At 40.0% G+C, this 19,095-nt stretch overlaps 1 protein-coding gene across 1 annotated transcript in view; it reads left to right on the top strand.

Annotated features, from left to right (window-relative positions):
- Positions 1–19,095, top strand: part of DPYD (dihydropyrimidine dehydrogenase) — a 722,107-nt gene that overhangs the window by 598,287 nt on the left and 104,725 nt on the right. The window lies entirely within an intron of this gene.

The following is a 19,095-nucleotide window of genomic DNA, read 5'->3' on the forward strand; positions in this document are numbered from 1 at the left end:
AAGGAGTGATAAAATAATCGAGCCCAGACTTGAAAGAGTAAACAAAGAGTCAGCCATGCGGAGGTCTGGAAGAAAAGTGTCCTCCGGCCAGAAGAAGAGCAAGATCATAAATACAAGAGCCAGGGGCACAAGGTAGAGCAGTCTTGCCCTGTTTCAGGACCTGAGGGACACAGCTGAGATGGGCGTGATAAGGGATGAAGGGGCAGTAACAGGCAGAGTGGATCCTGGGGGGTCATGATGTCAGTTCTCCTCTCTTCCAGGGCTACTGGCGGCCACCTTCACCCTTGGTTAGCTGCCTTGCAAATATGTTTTGACTGTTTCCAAGGATGATGCTTTCAACACAAATTCATCGCGCCTAGAAGGAGCGTATCTCCAAGTACATGTCTGTTAGTGGGAGAACAGTATCATCAACTTCCTATACAATAAAAACATTATTAAATATTAATCAAAAAAATTGGGCTAATGCAAACCCCTTTCCAGAGCTGCTCAGTTCTGTCATGTGCTTAACGTATTTGACTCTTCCCCCAAGGGTTCAGACCAGAGTAGATTGTTCGTGCCATTCTACATATTTCTCTTACAAGAAAAAGTAAAAATACAGACTACAAAAGGACATTTCACAATTGGTTTCTCACAAGTGCCTACTTCCCTAAGAGTTTCCAGTCAGGACATTGAGTTTCATACCCCACTAGTCTGCTCTGTATGTGCTGTCCTAGTTCTTTATCACTTTTCTTAATTGCATTTTTGAGATGACACTGAATTATTAGCTCATTATAATAATGCTGTTCCTGTGTTACGGCCACTCTTCTCTTTAAAGGACCTCTCTCTGCCATATGCTGACTCTCCTTATTTTAATGGGTACACAAGAGATTTAGATTTTTTTTCTTTTATTTTAAGACTGGTTTCTTTGATTTTTTTTTAATGTATCTTGATGTCTTGGAGCAGCAATTTCTTTTTGTAATTATAACAAACCAAACTTTAGAAACTTTTATCCTCCTGGCTCCTACCCGTGTGTGCATACAAGTCTGTTAGTAGCCAGCCTCCTGTGTGGTCCTCACCCCAGCAGTGCATTCACAGCACACTGACCCTCTGAAGTTAACCATCTTCTGAAAGGATCCAGTCATCATTTCAGTCATGATGCCTTCAGTCGTGGTTTTACTCCACCTTTTCTTCTTTTTTTCTCCCTGTTAAGAAACTCCTGACTTTCTTCCTAGCTCATTTCTTGTGGAGCACACTTGAAAAAGTCTTATTTCTAACCATCTTCAAAGATTAGAAGTGTGAAGATTTATTTATTCACTTTTGATCTTAATATAGGAAGTGGCTAAGGTAGAGTGGAAAGAGGAGGAGAGAGTTAGGCAGTAGCGTTGAAGGGAGTGTCACAGTTCAGACTCCCAGTCCCGAGAGCTTCTCCCTCCTGCTGCCGCCCCCTTCTTGCTCCCCAGCAATATCTGACCCGTCGGGGAGGCTCCAGCACCCTGGCCCAGCTCCCAGACTGGTTGGAAAATGCCAATCAACTCTGATTATATCGATCTCTAATTATAAACTCCTAGAAGGAAGAGTACCAAGATTATGTAATTCTAGTCATGTAATTGACATTTCTTGCAACAGAAGATGATGTTTACCGAGGGCTACAGACTAAGCAAACAAGTTGGATGCACATTTATTTTTACAGTATTAATTATGACTCTTATGCAAATAGTGATTATGAAAGAAATGATAGTAACATATCAAAGTTCTCATAGGCCTAAAACATTTTTGAAGACTTCCGTTAGACGTCACAGCTATGTCTCCTATTTAGAAGTTTAAAAGGTCAGTGATCAGTTAAAGAGACATGAGAAGTTGTAGAGGAAATTGCTATCAGGGTATCTCTCCAGGTCCAGCGGCTCCTAATTCACAATTCGGAAGCCAGGCTCAGGCCAGATGGCCTGTGTCTAGGCTAGGCGCGTGGTCAAGGTCAGCTCTGGAATACAAGCGTATGCTCTTTCCACCAGGTAGAAGGATTTTTGTCAATTAAGAGTTTGACACAAACATGAGGAAACCTGGATTTTGTCAGAAGTATTCTGTGCAAACGTGCATAAATATTCACTGGATTTTTGCATCTTCTTCTCACATTTACACTCAAAAAAAATTACCTCTGAAATATACTGTTTACTTACATGTTAAAAGTTTGCTTGAGGAAAGAAAATCATACCATCAATGCTCCCAAGTAAAATGCTTTTAGGGGAAACTTTTGAATATTTTATTGCAGACTATTCAACAAATTGTAATTTCGAATAGAGGACCAAATGGATTTCTGTTTTATTTAAGTTAAAAAAAATCATTCAAAAGCTTGTCTCTCTAGATACATGTGTCTGTGCCTCGTGTATGTGTTTTATAGCATCAAAGTTACAGTTCAGTAGATTTCTAAAAGGCTTTTGAGACAGAGACATGAATTTTTACAGATTCTAATTACAAGTTAGAAGTCATCTCACTGTGGGAAATTTCAAATGGAGACAATTAGAGAAAAATTCCAGTGGAAAGAAAAATGCATTATGGAAAAAGCAATAAAAGCACAAAAAAAACGAAAGCAAAATCACTTCTCTGTAGCCTCTGATTCAACTGTAGATCAATAGTGTGTAGTTAATGCATTGCCGGGAGAGCATTAATTTGCAATTACTGCAGGTGATCTGATCCTCTGTGTTCTGTCCACTGACACAAATGGCCTTTTGTTGAAAGAGACTTGGTGGTCATTATTTTCAGTACAGCGACAGAAGGGCAGAAGGTGACTGCAGGTCACTTTCAGTTGTAAGTTTCTTACACAACACAAAGTGGGAACCTTTGTGGTGCAGCCACAAAGAGTCACATGATGGAGCATGGTGAGCCTGAGCGTGGGCACGTCTGTGTAGGATGGATATAACGTGCATGCTATGTATGATGGCGGGTAAAAATGATTCAAGATGAAACTACAAGTGCTCTGAATTAAGCATAAAGTAAGATGGCCCTTTCATAAACCTCTACATGGGAAGACGGGAGAAACTTCGGAGCAACTAAGCGTGTGTTTTGAGATGCTTCCTTTTGAGCATGCAAGCCAAGAAGACTGGAAGGTTGAGTCAGACGCCCCAGCACACCACACATTCCTGAAAGGAAGTGGACCTCAGCTCTTTAGAGATCATATTCTGATCATAAACGTGCCGCTGGGACCGGAGTGGCCTTGTCCGGAGTCGGCTGCACAGGCAGTGATATCGACCTTAGAATGGCCAGCAAGACACTAAGGACTGCCCCTCACTGCTGAAGGTTTCAACACAAATGAAAACGCATCAAAGTGCTTAGAGTGGAATCCTAGCTCTGCTTCCCGTTCGCCATGTGACCCAGGTTATCAGATGTGTGAAATATTTATACCTGTCTTGTTGTCTGTCACGCGGGGATAATGATAATACCTACTTCACAGGATGGATGTGAGGATTAGACGTCATCACACACAAAGCGCTTCAAACAGTAACGGCAGTCAAATACCCCACAGATGTTGGAGATGAGTGATCGCCATCATCCTTGCCCTACGAGTATTTTAATGCATTGGCAAAGAATTTTGAAACAAGATGCGCAGCCCTCCCTCTAGCCTAGCTTTTAACTAGCATACATCTTAGGTCAGGTTGACTGAAAACTGAGCCTGAGAAAAGGGTCAAGTGCTAATGTTTTGTCGGAAGGCAAGATGTAAGGTAGCTGGAGTAAAAGAAAATAGAAATGAGACAGAGAAAGATGGGATTTGAATACAAGGTAATGAATTACTGAGCTGGTCACTGCTGCACAAGATGCAGAGAGGCGGACCATCAGCTGGCCACGTGGATTGTCTCCGGATAGAGGAGATGAAAGACAGTCCAGGGCAATCCATCACGAGGAAGCTGGAGAGAAAATTCATCAGCCACTCCTTGCCCTTCAGCCTTCTCGCTCACATTGGCTGAACTTTCTCCTTCAGGAGTATTAGTTCTCCCAGCCTTCGGGGTGTTATCACCTTGCCAAAGCCCAAGCTTATGTCCTGTTATAAAAATCAAACTAAAAATCTCACATAGAACTAGAATGGGGAAGACGCCAAGAAGTGAAAAACCAGGAAGGTAAAGCAAAAGAATGTCAGTAATACTTAGGAGTTCTGTTTCTTTAATCTTACTGGAAAAATGAGACATCATGCCTGTTATAAGAAGCATTAATATTTATACTATTATTATTATCATCATCACAAATGTCATCAACTTAAATAAATGTTTATGAACCCTGCCTAATTGAAAAGTGAGCACATCCAAGTAAGTGTGCATCCTTCGCAGAGTCGCTCCCAGATTCCTCGAAGGTGTCCTATGCATTAAAGTATTAAAATTAGACTATTTTCTTACAAACAAACAGTGATCAGACTTGGTACAAATGCTTATGTCTGATGCAGGTATTTTAATGTTCAGAACTAAATACTACTTAGGAAAAGTTAAATAGATCAAGAGATTGGCTCTGATGGTCTTAATAAGTCACATCTGCTGAGAACTTCAGTCATGAGATTCACGTCACCCGGCAGTGCTGTGTAGTGGTTATAAATAAGGCCCATTCATCCTCTGAATAGTTCCTGAGTACTGAGAGGGAAACTGAATGAGAAGATTCACCCAGTCGTGTGAAAGCACGGAGAAGAGCCTCGTAGGCAGATGGGGCAAAACCCTGAAGGCAGAAATCAATGCAGGAATGACAGAATAAAGGGCAGGCCGTCTTCTGGCAGGCTCGGAAAGGGCAGTGTGGCTAGAGCTCAGTGGGCGTGGGTAGGAGAGGTGAGCAAGAACCAGAACACCGTGCTTGACCAGGTGTTGTATCAGATGTTCCCATTTTTTTTCAAAGTGACTTAAGCCATTGCTGGTTTTAAGCAATGGGGAAATACGATCTGTTTTATATTTTAAAATAATCATTCTAGTTGTTGTGTAGATAATTAATTGGGGGGTGGTAAATAGTGGAAGATGAAAACTATTGCAACAGTCCAAGTGAGAGATGATGATGGATTTGAGTAACAAAAATCAATGGATGCAGAGAGGAATGGAGAGATTCACAGTAATATATGGAGTGCAGCAACACTTGCTGAGAGATGAGAATTCTGTGAGCAGGAGGAAAAAGGAGTGAGGGATGATTGCTAGGTTTGGGACTATTGGAGAAGTAGGTTGTAAGGAGTAGGAAAATCAAGGATGCTGTTCCGGCCATAGGAGACATCCCAGTAGAGCTGTCAGATGGGCAGTTGCATCTTCCTTTTCCTATCCTACTTTTCAGAGATGTACCAAGCCTTCCAATGCATGAAAAATAACCCATAAATATATGTCTTCTCAGCTGGGATGTATGCTCCTTTCCATTTCTTATGAATGCCTGGCAGTGATTAGGGGAATCTGGCACAAAGTAGATACATGGATACGTGCTTGTGGGTAGATGCTGAGAACTGAATGACTGGGTAGATGTCTGTATCAGTGAATGTTTAGAAATAGACAGTGAGCATCTGGGTGTTGAATAGTTCAGAGGCCAGTTTCAGTTAGTCTTACCATTCTCAGGTACTGTACCCATTTAGCCGTCTATCTGTCTATATCCTGAAGCTGAGTTTAAGATTGTGAGTATTAAAGGAAAAGACTAAAAGAAATAAAACTTGCATCAAATGTATATTTTAAATAACGTAGATAATACAGGAATATTTTAAGTTACTTTATTTAAAGGTATACATTTAAAAATAAAATCCGGAAAATCTAGAAAAGATTTCCTCCCAAAGGAGAAGGAAGAAACAACCCTAAATTTATTGGTCTTTAAAAGTGTGCTCATCCGTTTTCCTAACTTGTTTTCTTTAAATATTCAGGAAATACTGCTTCTCTGTTGTGTTTAAGGGGTCAGATTTCCCACACATTTAATGTTTTTGTACTCATGAGTCTTTTGAAAACTTTCCAGGCAGACTCTCCTGGCCTGAAACATACATATTCACGGTTACCCACTTCTCTTACTCAGTTTACCACCCCGTGAAATCAGAGGAAAGAAACAAAGTGGAAACTGTGTGCTTCTTTTGTACAAGCTGACAGACCTGATCCGAGAGGACCTGAAAACTTCCTAGAATTAAAAATTGGGGCATGCAAATATAAACCTTCATTATCTCCAAATCAATTATGCTGTGTTTGTAAGACAAAGAGGGTAACATGTCTAAGGATCAAAATATCAAACCTGCCTCGCCTCGCCGGCTTAATCCCACGGTGATAGACATGTCAGATATTATCATATTTAGCATATTTCTTCATGTGGAAAATGATAGGATTTCAGTTGTCATGTTTTAAGGGCAGGAGCCATAATCTCATTATCATCTCCCTAAATCAATCACTGCATCCTGGATATTAACTCTGTCCTGATGGTACCAGACGCAGTAACGTACATGAGGTGAGAGAGAAGTTCCATGACTCATCATTGGGCCTGAGAACAATGATGCAAGCTAAAAATCAATCTAATCACTGGTGAATTCGGTAAGGCCAAACACACCATGCACTGCCCATGCCTGGTTTTGCAGAGCTAAATTAAGAATAATGTTGCATATTCATAGGGCCTGCTGTCTCTGAAACACACAAAGTAAATGTGAGTAATCTAAAGAGAGTTAAAAAAAAAGCCAGTTCTATTGCATTTTAGAGCATTATGTAATTAGGTAATGTTCCTTATAACAAACAGCTTCAGGATGTAAGCAAGAGTTTAACTTAGAGTGTGACATTGTATAGACGAGACTGAAGTTAAAACACGTAAAAGTCACTTACCTGCTTTTACCTTATTTAGAATTTTCTTTAATTTATATGCATATTCTAATTCATATCCAATAAATGATTTAAAACTTGCAGTATATTGGTTTGTGGAGAGGGGACGGCAATCAGATTTTCATTTATGTTGTCCAAGCATGACAGTTGAAATGCAGTCATTTCTTGGTCTCCCCAGTTTTATCTTCTATATTCATCTGTGTTTGATAAGCTAACTGCTCACAACATAGATGTGATCATTTTAGTCCTGGGGCTCAGCGTAGTAACTTATGACTAGAAATTAGTCATCATGGAAAGAAAACTCAAAAGGCATTAATTTTGCATCGAGATACACTTTTAAGAACTTGAACAGTTATTCTCGCCTCCGAATGACACACCAAGAAAGCATTCCTGGTAAACAGCACTTCCTAATTCTTATCTCATCCGGTCCTGACAACAGCTTTTTGAGGGAGGTTTATTCTGACAGATATAAAACACACAGCCTAGTCGCAGGCTGCTGCAGTCAGAAGTTTTATTTGATAATAGAATTTGAAAAGAAACCAGAGGACTGGTTCATAACTTAGTATCTTTGAATAAAAACAAATTAGTGAATGAGTAAGTAATTTTTGAGTAATAGAGAAAAACTTTTTTGAAGAAATGATGTCTGAAAATTGCTCTCTTATGATCAAAACTGAGAGTGATCTATTAAACACTCCCGGCTACATCCCCAGCAATCAGAGAGAGAGAGCCTTTCCTGGGAAGATGCAGTGATTTTACAGGCTGTCTATTGGAGGAGGGCACATTATTTTAAATGCCAGTATTTACACAAATCTCTTCAGTAGTAAATTTGATTATATACTTCAAACTGCTTAGGGTAAGTTGGTGATGTTCTTTAAATGCAAAGGACGAACTTGAAATAATTAAAGAATTATTTGAAATAGAAAAATATTGGTCCTGATCCAAGGAGACAACTGGAGTGATCTGGATATGAGTGTGACACAGAAGCAAAAAATTTAAATAAGAGAATCCAGGCACAGAAGAACATAGAGCCCTTTCCCTTAGCTTCTCCCAGCTCTGTGTGATCCACTCTTCACCATGGCCAGCATCTACACTACCATATACGAACACTTCAACATATATACATACATGTGTGAAAGTGAATAGTTTAGAACTTTGCGTATATTGGACATAATACACCAAGTTCAATTATTGTTAAACGAGGTCTTTATAGAAAAATGAATCACATATTTATCCAGTTGTTATTAAAGGAGACTGCCAGAAGAGGAAAATCCAATGATAGCTGCTGTCAAGATTCAGGTACAGATAAGCAATAATTCAAACACAGACTCTGTCAAGGTTGGCTGTGACAAACAGTATCCCGTGTCTCAAGATGAATGCTAAAGAAGTGGAGTTGCTTCTTTGCATCCTGGAGAGACATTGGTAGACCCAAAGAATGGTTAGGGAAGAAGGCAAAGAAGTGAATGTTTGACAGTGCAATGAGTGGTACGGACTCAAAATGCAATAGGAGTTGAAATAAAAATATCTTATTGCGGGTGGGTGTGAATTCTGAATTCTGATATATTTGTGTAAGTAGAGGGAAAGAAAATGTATTCTTGACAGAAAATGAAGGAGAATTACACTTGTCATTGCGTGGTATCACTATAATGTCTTTACCTTAATTCATTCATTCATTTGTTGAACAAATCGTATACCGAGCACAAATCTCTATGTGCTAAATACTGAATGTGCGGTGATGAAGAACAGATGTAGTGCCTGTCTGTCTTTTTCCGGTGTCTCTGGAAGTTGGTGAATGACATCCAAACAGTGATACCTACCAACCATACATGTACTGTACGTGCTGAATCAAATAACTTACGTATCTTTTTATTTGATATACTCCTCACAAGAGTTCAATTGAAGATAGACAGATAGACAGATAGACAGACATATATGTGTATATTAAAATTATATATAATGTAAAACTTATTTGTTCCTTTATTTATTTATCCCTGAGTTCTCATGAGCGCCAGGTGCCTTGTAGTGGCTAAAAGCAAGATTACACAATCGTTATGAGAAAGGGTCTTAGTAGATTGACCCAGGATTTGAAGCTTTGCTCTGCTCTTTACTAGCTTTATGATCTTAGTCAAGGCCCTTAACTTCTGACCCTCTGTTTACCCATCTGCTAATGGAAGGAAAGAGTAACACTTACTTCGTGGTGTCATTGAGAGGTTTAAATGTGGTGTTACACACGAACTTGTAAAGTGCAGTGCTTGGAACGCAATAACCGGTAAGTGGATTTCAAAGTGCAGTAAAGACTAAAGCAATTTGGGTAAAGTATAAACGACAGTTAGAAAAGAGCAGACCATGAAATACGTAAAGTACATCAAATTTTTCGCCCCTTAAGGGTGGTTTTGTCTGGCTTACAGGATTCGGATTCGGGGCAGTCTTTCCCTCTTTCTGTTCTTCTTGAGTCCTTCTTATGCCAGAATGCCCCCAGGGCCAAGAGGGCCCCTGGAAGCTCAGGGGTATCTGGTTCAGGTCAGGTGTCCCAGATGCCAAGTCCCACCTAAGCAGTAAAGGCCCCGTGACTTCAATCCAGCATTCATGCTCTGAGGCCTGAGAAAGTACCCAAGGGCTGGAATGGTAAACCAGTGCAAAGTGACAGAGCATTTTAGAATGTGTACCACGAGGGTGAGTGAAAATCTCCCTCCAATCTAAACGTTGGCGGGGGGGACCCTCTAATAAATAAGAAACTCATGGATCTAGGTTTGTCCTGGACAGTTTTAATTTATGCTGATTGTCCTGGTGTTGTCGCTAACAGTTTCCCCGTTTACTCTCAAGTGTCATAGTGCAGACGGTAAATTACATGATCACCTTTAAATATCCTCCTAAAACCTTCAGCCCAGAACTTCCACTGGTGCTTATAATCTTTCTTCAGGTTTGCTGTCATATTCACACGTCATAAAATGTGTGCCCTTTTTGTGAGAAATAAACAGATAAAACTGGTCCTTGCCCTCCTCTGTGATCCTACCCCAGCAAGGCACCTTTGGAGGCTGAAAGCCAGGCATTTTGTTTTTAGGTTCTTGGTCTTCATTAACTGAAAAAAAAAAAAAACAGAAGAAGAAACCTAGCATCCAATTTATTTCTCTAGTTTTCCCACAAAGTCACAAATTTCGTGAGCTCCGTGTTTTCCACTTGTATAGTCAAAGAATCAAGAACAAGTCTTTAATGTTCTTTGTCTTTAGGTCGTAAATGTTTAAAAAGAACAAATCTTTTTAAAAAGATAAGCCTTTTTTGCTTTGCTTCTCCAGTCTTCCATAGGTATACACAGTGATTTCTGTGTATTAACTTCAACACTGACAAGCTTTTGTCTGTAGCACTTAACCCTATACGTTGAGTATTCACGCTTGATCAGCTGATATTTCCTAACATTTTTGTCCCAGACAAAATTGGCAACTCAGTCAAAGTTGTTGACTCACTGATAATAGCTACACACTATTCTTGCAAATTTGTGGTTTTATCAAAAATAGATTAACCATAAAATCAACTACTGAATTGTGAGTGCTCCGAGTTGAGATGGACAGGATTATTTGAAATGCTATTTTCATGTTAGCAACATGTTCCTCATTGCAGGCCAATCATCCTCTTTTCTTGGAATAGGGGGTGTCTGCTTTTAGTGTTGAGGAACCCCATATCTTTATCCACCTTCGGGATCCAGAGGAAATTTTCCATGGGATAATTTGCCTGATAGACGTTTCCTTTCTGGGCATTGTGACTTATTCTCCTTCCGTTGTCCAAACCCCATCGTTTATTTTAGTAAACGATACTGTAAGTCAAGTTTTCACAGCTGTGTTAATTCTGTTGCAAAAGAGAGATTGCCTAAAATGTCAGTCATCGGACAGCTATTGTTTGGCTATTCCGTTTCCTTTTCTTGCCCCTCGTCTATCACGGGGGCGCTGGCTTGCACGGTGTTGCGTGAAACCCTTGCACCCCCCCCCACTGCAGAGTTGCTGCAGAGTAATTGAAAATGACCGTGGTAACTGATGCCGCTCCACGCAGTAGCCCAGGACGGGGAGGATCTTTTTAGTAGAAAGATCCTACTGCTTCTGAAGCAGAAGGGACCGAGCTTCTTGAAACTGCAGTGCAGACCCTGCCCAAAGGATGGGCTGCCTCGGACCCCGGTGGGCAGAGGACCCGGGTCTTGCCGCAGTCTGTTGGTCTGGTGTTTGTGTCCGCGGGGAAGCGGGACCGTCAACCGCGATGGCTGCGAAGAGGCAGCACAGCCGTCCTTGCTCTTTGGCCCCACGTGTTGCGTCTGCCTCGCCCACTTCATCTCCGGCCTCCCATGAAAGGCAGACGCAGGTGTTGTGTCTCTGTGTGGTTCTTTTTATCATTGTCTCTTGGTTCAGGTCATAATTGAGATCTGAATCCAGTCGGAACTGACTTTGTAAAGGGAGGGGACGAGGCCATCTCACCTGCAGGGTACATCCCTTTGACTGATCAGCCCAGGCCATCTTCGCTCAAGTTGTGTCACCCACAAAGTGCCACAGAAAAGACCTGCCCCACAGGGCCGTTCTGAATAACAGTCGAGTGGGTGGCCCAACACTTTGGCTGCCTTTGAGGAAATGCTTGGAGAACAGATGGATATATTCTGGTTGGCAAAATGGGCTCTGGATCCCAGTACACTGAAAACGCTTTATTCTCTTTAGTCTGTCTTTAACTGCACGTGGCTTAAGAAATTAATCAGATAGAGAATGACCACAGATGGACATTGAAAATTAGCCTTTCAAACTCCATAAAATCCCTGCTTGATGGGGAGCAGGGAGCTATTCATATCCTTACCTCCCTCGTCTCCCTTCTGGCCGTGTGCGTGTCCGAGAACACATAATTTAAGAGGCCAGATAAGAGAACGAGTATTGTAATCAACAGCAAAATACATGAACTATATGAGATACCAGTCAAAGCAAATTAAATACCTCTCGTACCTTTCCAATTTATCGATGTGTAGCAATTAAAGGATACTACTCAGCCATAAAAACCGACAACATAATGCCATTTGTAGCAACATGGATGCTCCTGGAGAATGTCATTCTAAGTGAAGTAAGCCAGAAAGAGAAAGAAAAATACCATATGAGATCACTCATATGTGGAATCTAAAAAACAAAAACAAAAACAAACAAACAAACAAAAACAAAGCATAAATACAGGACAGAAATAGACTCACAGACAGAGAATATAGACTTGTGGTTACCAGGGGGGTGGAGGGTGGGAAGGGATAGACTGGGATTTCAAAATTGTAGAAAAGATAAACAAGATTACACTATATAGCACAGGGAAATATACACAAAATGTTATGATAAATCACAGAGAAAAAAATGTGACAATGAGTGTGTATATGTCCATGAATGACTGAAAAATTGTGCTGAACACTGGAATTTGACACAACATTGTAAAATGATTGTAAATCAATAAAAAATGTTAAAAAGAAAAAAAAAGAAAAAAAAAAGGACAACTTCGAAAAAGATTAACAAGCAGTACTGCTCATCCATCAGGGTTTTTCTGAGCGGAACCTTTCAGTTCCAGCATCTGTGGGGCTATTTTTCTGTTGTTCTTTTCTTCCCCCCAATCCGGTTGGTTCTGGTCAGAACATAGAAAACTGAACTTAGAGCCACGCTCCTTAACAGGATGGCATTGGACAGCTGTTTCACTGAGTGATCCTGAGCCGTTTAGCAGCAAAGCTGAAATGAGCCCTCTCCTTTTGGGGAAACAAGATGGTATTCTGCTGAATGCTAGAATTTTATCACTTTGGGAAAAAAAAAAAAAGCTGCTTGAGAGACCTAAGAGTATAAAAGCATTTGAGATCTCAGAAGGAGTTTAAATCAATGCACTGCTCCAGTTACAGAGCAGATGAAAGAGCCCGCTGTCTCAATTGCCGGAAAACTACTTAGAAACTCTCACTTTGATTTCTTCGCGTGGCCCGTTACATTACCGCTAAATGCAATATATAGGGACACCGCGACTTTGATGTTGTACAGCTCCGACAAATGGAAACTAATATGATAGAACAACGAAGATTTGTGGTTTTTTGTGGATATACAAATATCTCCCTGTCTAGCTCCCTGTGTCTGTGTATCTCCAGGGGCTGTCTTTTCACCTATAGCTTTATCAAGATTATAATTTTGGTGTTTTATTCATGAGCTCTAGTAGACAATGCCATGTTTATATAGTACCAAGAACTCGTAGGGGGATATTGTTATTCTGAATTATTACTTTAATAATAAGTATTGTATACCACTTTCAAAAGTACAGTGTAGTTTTATACATCTGTTTGTCAGTACTGGTCAGAACTCAATTCAGTAAGGAATTACCAGTTGCATGCCTTCGGGAAATCTGATGTTTTTAATCAGTGGGTGTGGACAGAGGAACTGGAAACTGTATTATTATCCAACAGCAGTAGAGGTCTGTTTTCTAGTAGCAAACCTTCAAGTAGTCTTCCAATTATTAAGATCCTACATTTTTAAAATCTATGGATTTCTACCATTATGCATTAAATAATAAACTTGAAACCATTTTGCAATAATGTGCTTCTTCTTAGGAAGATAATACATATGAGCACACTTCATTGTGTAAGACATTAAAATTAAGATTTTGCAATGTACAGAAAGAAGGTATAAAACCAGAGGTCAGAAGATCTGAATCTGATCATTGGCTCTTCCACCTGCTAACCTTTTGAGTTGGGGCATAGCAAGCAATGTTTAGCTTCCATCTCTTCACTTCCTGAACATTTAATAGCACCTTCTCTGTCCCCTTCTCAGAGTTTTTGCATGGACTAAGTGAAGATACATGAGACACAGTGACATAGCAGGAGAGCTTCAGACCAGATGGGGAGACTGGGGCTGACTCCAGCTAGCTGTGTGAGCAGGCGCAGTTCACTGTTTAACCTTTCTGGACTCCTAATCTGTGAGAAAAGGAGACTGGCCTGAAAAATCTCTCAATTCCCTTTTGTCTTTGAAAACAATAAAGCACCATGTGAAATGCTGCAGGTGTTTCATGTTAAAACAGTTTAATCTTTTATCAAAATAGACTAGTGAAGGGCTATCACAGGATCTTTTTTTTTTTCTTTTTCTGGGAAATCTTTAAGAATGGATGGATAGTCCTCTTTACTCAGTGTTTCATGGGAATATTCTTGAACTTCTTCCAGCCACATAAGACCCTGCTATTAGTATGATTTAGGATGCGATAAACATTGCAGAAGAATTTCCGTTTTTGCTTAAATGTAGTTAATCTGTAATATTCTTCTTACTAATGAATTCACAGAAGCTCTGAGACTCCTTTGCACTTCAGTTGTGAACATGCGTTTTACTTGCTTATAGCCTGGGAACACACACTGCTAAGACCTGGAGTGTAATTTGTCCACCTGTGTGATGAGAAATGAAAAGGAATAATTGCAGTCGTGGGATCACCTGAGTTGTGTCTGAGGCTTCCACATCCCTGTTTGAAAACCTTGGCACACTTCAAGGTACCATGTGAAGGCTGTGCTGCCCTGTTACACACAACAGAGGCCACCCCACAAGGCTCTGCCTCCGTGGGGCTCTTCTTTGCCAGATTTCTACCTGGGATTACTGTTTTTAATCCAGTTTTGGATTCTGTTTGCTAGTTTTCTTGTACATGGTCTTTGACATTTCAAGGAATTTGACTTTTTCTTTACAGGCAAAAACTTCCATTTTGACCTCCACCAGGCACTTTAAATTCTAGATTATCTGATAATGACTCTGAGGTTTAGGTCCCTTCTGGCTGATTGATTTCCAGAGCAGTTCCTCTGACGGACGCGCCGTAATTTAATTCTCACTGTAATGACTTAGGTATTGTTATCCACTGTTTTCAAATTGGGAGGTGGGAGAGGAGAACAGAAAAAGCTAAAAGACTAGCTTCATCCATTGCACGGCTGAAGGACAGAGCCGGGTCTCAGACTTGTCTTCTGACAACAAGACCAGAGGTTTTTTTGAGATCATTGCATATTACAAATAAAAATAAGATCATGGCCTTGTTCTACTGCATTAGACCAAAAATGTATAGTTTTAAAAAATTACATTCTGCCTACTTCATGCACTAATGGTTTATTCAGGTTGTGAAATTTATTTCTGGTGCCAATCTACCTTACGAAGTACTAGCTACTAGTTCATGCACTTAAATACATTGTGTTTTGCTTTCCTGTGTGCTAAGTATTTAATCTCTGCTTCTAAGTGAAGAAAGTTTCTCATACATAGGCAGCTAAGATGTAGTTCAAACCGAATTCAGCCTGCCTTCTGTCTGCATGTTCTTAACCCTTAGGCTGTCATACTTGATACGGTGCAAAACCCACTCGATTAGACTTTAAGAAACAGTTCCTCAAGTTCGAGCTCTTTGCTGTCCTCTCTCCTGCCTAACCAGTAATCTTATTCTGAGTATTGAAAGAAGTAATGTATGTAAAGGAGATTTCTAAAATATAAATCACCATAAATAGATTATTTACTATTAATATGGTAATCTCATTTAATGAGAAATAACGAGAAAGGCACAGCACCCCACGACCCTCTGTCACCTCCTAAGTATTTACACGGTCACTTTGCACAGACAGGTTCATTTAAATGTGCCCGCACCTAACGTGAAAATTCAGGGCACTGTGTCAGACCCCTGGAGGAGACCGTTCGGTGGCGGCGGGAGCTTCATGGCACACCTCAAATCAGGCTGCATGGGCGGCTGCCACCTACGCAGCCGCTGCAGGGGGCTGGTCCTGCTGAGAATCCCGGGGCCCCGGTTTAAAGCAGCTCGCTGCAGGGAGAGTCACGCTTATGGAAATAATTAATGGCGGCAATGATCCTTATAATGGCACCTGATGCCCTGCTGCGAAGAAAGATAAACCAGCCTTCACCATAGAGAACTTACAAATTATACTAAGCAAACATGTTAACCGCTATTAAGAGCCCTAATCAGAGCTGTTAAACAAACAATTAAGAGATGTCATATAAAATACACCCATTTAGGAAGAGCAGCTACATGTTTGGAGTTTTAAAAGGAACCATCTACCTTTGAGATAGAGATAAAGCCCACAGGGGAGGTTGGGCAAGAACAAGGCACCTTTCGGAGCCAAATCCATTTTCTGAGCATCAAATCCCAGGGACAAAGCTCTGCTCTGAGTGGTGTGCTTGAGTCCTAAGGTTTATTTTGGGTCTCATTACTATTTAATCAGAAAATAACTGTAGTGTTTCTTTAAAGGGCCACGAGAATGTTGCTACAATCTAAGAGTAAAAATCAAGAAATTATTTGTCAAGGAAGAAATTTGCAGACAGCATTTTAGGGTAAGGTGAGATTCATCCCTACCAGTATTTAAGTCCTTGCTATTCTGCGTGTGGTCCAGAAGCATCAGCATCACCCGGGAGCTTGTCCCAAGTGCAGAATCTCGGACATCACTTCAAACCTACAGAAACAGAATCTGTGTTTTAATAAAATCCTCATATATAGATATCTATATATAGATATCTATATATATATAATATATATAAAATTTTAAAAAGAAATATCAATGTGAATGTTTCTGTTATCAGTAATTCTATCAGAAAAATTAATGTGTAATCTTACGGAAAATAAAAGTTACATTACTCCCTAATTTAGGAAGTTATATAAGCAGTGTGGCTTTTTTGCCTTACAATGAAACGTATCAGAAGTGATCCCTTCTGACACCCGTGCCTGATGGTGGCTTCCAGGGTTTCCAGCACAGCGCACCATCCCAGCCACGTTTAGTCGCCATCTGGTAGTCTCTCCTCCCTCTTCAAGTGCTCTGTCCCCTTCACGTGCTCAGCGTAGCTCCCGATTACGTGAAGCACTAGCGCTGTAGAATAAAGAGCTCACAAGAGGAGGGGGAAGGGGCAGTCTTTTTAGCCTTCAGCCCTGTCAGGTTCTTCCATAGTTAAAATACACCAAGTCTATTTGTTGATTACTCCAACACCACTTGGCCGAGTCTACTGTATGCAAATGGTGCCATGTTGGTGGATGAAGAGAATTAGTGGCTCTTGTATCTGCTCGTTGGAAAAATTAGGGAGAACTGAGATTAAACTTTACCGTTCATACATTGCAGAGTATCTGGAGTCCTTTTAGCTACAGGTTTTCACAATAGTCTTGAACATCCTATAAATTACGTGACATGATGTGATTTTCAAAATCTGATTTCTTATGTTCATATGGTGATCTATTTTAAGACTATAGTAAAAGTGTACCCATTAGCATATGCTACAAAAAAATAGAATCACCACAGTGAACAAAGACGATTAAGTAAAGCATCAGTTGACTTTTACAGTAAAAAAAATTCTGCAGTGGAAAGTATGATGATGTTCTTCATAATTTTTCTGAAAAAAATCAACTCTTAGAAAGTTATAACAGGCCTAATTAATGCTCAAATTGTCCTCCTGAGAAACAGAATTTTTTGATGTAATATAAATGGGCTTCCTAGAAAATATTCTTGTCTGTGTTTAGTGTTTATTCAATGTTCTTTCCTTCATTGTAGTAACACATAGCCTTTCACAATAGGAAATGAAGGGTTTTTATTTCCATTTCTTGGTTTTGGCTTGTTGTTTTTACTCATATTATACAAGTAAAAAGTAAATAATTTAAAATAGGAGGACATTGACAGTTTTCATCTAGCAGTGTGGTTTTTTCAAAATAACAGTTATATTTGGATAACTGATCATTTAAAATAGATATGTGTGTGTGTGTGTGTGTGTGTGGTTCATGGAACTGTTGAAGGAAAATAGAATCACAGTTACATGAAGGGTTTTTCCTCTGTAAATGTCTGTGCCTTAGCGACCTTAGACTGCACGGTCATGAATTATGCAATATAATTCACTTTCTAACCATGTAGCCTTCCTGGGGCAAATCATTTAACGTCTCTAAGTCTCACTTCCCTCAACTGTAAAATGGGGCTAACAATGAAATCTACCTCTTAGAGTTATTTTGAGAACTAAATGATATAATACATTAGAAAGTGTTTAACAGAGTGTGTGGCCCGTAGTAAAAGCTCACCTCATGTTAGCTGTTACATTGTTCTATTAGCACACCATCATTCAGCCAATTTTGGCAGAAATTTAATACACAGAAGTCATTCTGCCCTATCCTGAAATGTAACATGGCTGCATCCCCCTAAAACCCCCTGATCTCCCCTATAAAAATAAGGTACAAATCCCCCTACGTGTACTCTTTCTTTCTCTCTTCTTTCTCTTGCATGAGCCAGACTTCTCCTAAGAGCTGTGTGTCTTCCTGTCTTCCTATCCTCCCTCCACTCACTGTAAGATAAGATGGCCTCTGCCCTGATGTGGGCTCCTTCCCTATAATGCAAATGTTGATCAGTGTCGTTCGATTGCTAAATTTAACAATTACTTTCGTTACTGACCTTTGTGTAGCCCGTGACATCTTCTGTGATGACACCTTCCGTGGCTGTCTTGGCTCTCTTCTGCTTAGCGTCCTTCATGACCTTCCTTAGCCTTCCTTTTCAGTGCTTGTACTCCCAGAGTTCTGCACATACGTCATGAACTCACTACCACTTCTTGCTGACAACTGCTAGATTTTTTTTTCTCCTGCCATTTTTCTGTCTCTGTCTACTTCCTGTTCCCTATTGTGGAACCCCTTAGTGTGTTTCCAATAAGTTTTCTCAACCAATCTAGCAAATAGCTAGGTATTGGGTAGTGTGCAAGGCATGAGGGTTCCAATAAAATTTATTCATTAAAGACTCAGCATTTATTCTCCTGTTTTCAAGTATTTCATCATCTACCTTCAAGTATGACATGGTTTTTCTTTATTGGCTGCCATTGCCAGGCACTATGATACATGCTAAGAATTTAACATCTGGGAAAATGGGATAGAATTGAGTTTTGCTTTGCTTAGTTTTGTTAGATGGATGGATGTGGAATATAGATAAGGAGAGGTGTTGAATTCCATACTGTAAATTTTGAATTTGAAGTGATGGTGGGCCATATGGGTGAAGAGGTCCTACTCTCAGTTGTAAATGAGTCTTTGGAGTTTATATGTGGCATCAGAATTGGAGAAGTATCTTTGTAAATAGTCAGCTCAGAAGTGTTTCTCTAAATCCACTAAATGCAAGCTCTAACTCAAATCCTAACACAGACTCTTAAGTATATTTTTATTTGACGGATCCTAGTTTCTCAGATTCAACCTTCTTTAACTCTAGAATTAAATCTCTATTTTCTAACAAACGAATTAAAAAAAAATTCCTGAATTATGCATTCACTCCACATAGACTTATTAAGAGCAGAATAGGTGACAAACTCGGTGCTAGTCGCTGGAGATAATATGCTAACCAAAATAAATG

Source organism: Vicugna pacos, chromosome 9 (assembly GCF_048564905.1).
Source record: "Vicugna pacos chromosome 9, VicPac4, whole genome shotgun sequence".
Taxonomy (NCBI): Eukaryota; Metazoa; Chordata; class Mammalia; order Artiodactyla; family Camelidae; genus Vicugna; species Vicugna pacos.